We start from the raw sequence: 2,500 nt of genomic DNA, 5'->3' as shown, positions 1-2,500 counted from the left end.
GGGGACGGCGCGGCGCGCCCTCCCTCGCCCCCCGCCCCGCCGCCGCCCCACGGCGCCCGCGCTGCGCGGCCCCCCCCCCGGCCGCGGCCCCCCGCGCGCCGCCGCCGCCGCCGGGCCTCAACGCAACGCCGCGCGGCTGACGCCAGCCGGCGGGTGGAAGTGGCTCGACGACGCGCTGCGGACGCGGGGAAGCGCGGGGTTGGGGGGGGCCCGGCGGGCGCCGAAACGGCGGCGGTCAGGGCCAGGGCGAGGCAAAGGGCGGCCGGCCGTCCCCTCTGCCGGAGGGGAACGGGGGACCGGCGCACCACCGGGAGAGTGGTGGAGGAGAGGCCCGTGCGGCAGCACTGGCGGTGGTGGCGGGCGGGCGGCGCCGGGCGCCGGGCCACCGCGACCGACCCGATCTGGGGGCCCGGCGGGACGAAGTCCGCGACGCGGGCGCTCCGGGAGCGGGGGTTTCCCGAGTCTGCACTTAGGGGGACGAAGGCCCGGCCGCGCGGGGAGGGGAAGGAGAGCACCCCCCCTCTCCCCGGGGCAACGGGCCTGCGAGGCGCCCCAGCCGCGCCACACCGCGCGCGCCACGCGGCGCGGCGGCAGCCGCCGGGCTCGGAGGGGAGGGCGGGCACGGCCGGGCGCACCCGAACCGCGCCCCCCCCCACACCCACCGAGGGGCGGCACGCCGCTGCGCCCACGCCACGGCGCGGGTGACGATTGACCGTCAAGCGACGCTCAGACAGGCGTAGCCCCGGGAGGAACCCGGGGCCGCAAGTGCGTTCGAAGTGTCGATGATCAATGTGTCCTGCAATTCACATTAATTCTCGCAGCTAGCTGCGTTCTTCATCGACGCACGAGCCGAGTGATCCACCGCTAAGAGTTGTCTCGGTTTCGGTCCCCGCCGCGCGCGCGGGGGGACCGGGCAGCTTTCGCAGCCCCTGGGGGGCCCCCCCTCCTCCGCCCCCTCCTCCTCCGCCCCACCGCCCTTCCTCACGCCGACGCCGGCTGCTGAGCAAGGGACGGCAGAGACGGAAGGAGAGAGAGAGCGAGAGAAAGAGAGGGGCTTGCCTCACTGACCGTACAAGCACAGAGAAAGGGGGGGGGGGGGAAACGAAGGGCAAACCCGAACGAGAAGGGCGGGGAGCCCTCGCTCCCGACCTGGGGACAAACCCTGTCTCGCTTCGAGTCCGGCCCAGGCGCCCGGCTCGGTCTGGCCCGGCAGGGAGCGGCGGGCCGGCCACACCGCCTGCCTCGGGATGTTGGGGGGGGTCCGTCCCCGCAGACCACCCCCCCCCCGCCCCAGGCGTCAGAGCCCGGCCGCCACCGGGAGCGGCGTCGCCCCGCCGCCCGCGCGCCTGCGGCCCGCCGGCCCCGCGCTTCCCAGCTCCTCGCTCGCCTCGCCGGCCCTCCGGCTCGACCGCCGCCGCCGCCGCCGCCGCGGCGCCCACACCCCCGCGCGCCCGCACACACCGCCTCGCGGGTGACGCCACGCGCTCGCCCGTCCCCTCCGCGGACAGACGCCCGGCGGCGGGCAGGCGGGCAAGGCGGCACGGACGGGGACGGCGCCCGCTCTCCCCGTCTCCACGCGGAGAGCGGGGCGGGCCGCCCCCGCCGCCGCCCCACCACCGCCCCCCCGCTGCCTGGCGGAGCCGGGCGGGGCAGAGCGAGGCGGGCGCCCCGGACGGCAGAGTGCCGGGGCGGGCGCGTAGGGTAGGGCGCCGCCGACGGCGGCCACGGCGGAAGACCCAGAAGCACCGGCCAGGGAGAAGGAGGAGACGCGCGGAGGCTCGGCGCCCGCACCACCCGCGGTGGGGGCTCGCCCTCCCGGCGGCGAGCACGCGCTCGCGCCCGGCTCGCAACGCTCGAGGCAGGCCGGCAACTAGGCCGACCGCGCGGCGTCTCTCCGCCGAGACCAGACCGCGGAGAGAGGGGGCAGGGTAACCCCTCTCCGTCCCGGCTGCCCGCGGGGCGAGCGCGGGGCGCGCCGGCTGGCATGGGGGGGCGCGGCGCCCGCGCGCGCCGACCCCCCGGCCCTCCGGCAGCACGCCCGGCCGCCTCCGCGAGTCGCATCGGGCCGCCCGAGTCTTTAAACCTCCGCCCGGCTCTCCAACCGAGAACCCTCGGGCCCGGAGCCCGGGGCCCATGGCCATCCCTGCCCGGGGCGGCTGCCGGCGGCCGCGGTGGCCGGAGGCCCTCTCCCCTCTCTCGCTCGCTCCCTCCCTCCCCGCCCCCCCCACCCCCACCGCGGGGGAGGAAGGACCGGGGTGGGGGGAAGCCGAGGCGGGGGGGGGGAAGGCACGGCCGGTGCGGCGCGCACGGTGCGGCACCCGGGAGGAGCACGCTGGCACACGGGACCACACGGGTGGGTCACCGAGGGGGGGGCAGGAGAAGCGCGGGCGCTAGGTACCTGGCCCTGGGGTGAGGGAAACGACCTGAAATCCCCGCGGGGGTGCCTCCCCCGCCGCCGCCCGCCACCGGGCCGCCGCCGCCTCGCGGCGACGGCGGCAGC

General features: G+C 79.0%; 1 non-coding gene across 1 annotated transcript; it reads right to left on the bottom strand.

Moving 5' to 3' along the window:
- Window positions 1–720: 720 nt before the first annotated feature.
- Window positions 721–873, bottom strand: LOC135325982 (5.8S ribosomal RNA). Its single transcript, XR_010386682.1, has one exon. It is a non-coding gene; the product is annotated as a 5.8S ribosomal RNA (ribosomal RNA).
- Window positions 874–2,500: the final 1,627 nt, after the last annotated feature.

The sequence above is a fragment of the Dromaius novaehollandiae genome, unplaced genomic scaffold (assembly GCF_036370855.1).
Source record: "Dromaius novaehollandiae isolate bDroNov1 unplaced genomic scaffold, bDroNov1.hap1 HAP1_SCAFFOLD_126, whole genome shotgun sequence".
In the NCBI taxonomy this organism is placed as follows: domain Eukaryota; kingdom Metazoa; phylum Chordata; class Aves; order Casuariiformes; family Dromaiidae; genus Dromaius; species Dromaius novaehollandiae.
This window is presented reverse-complemented; position numbering and strand designations above follow the sequence as displayed.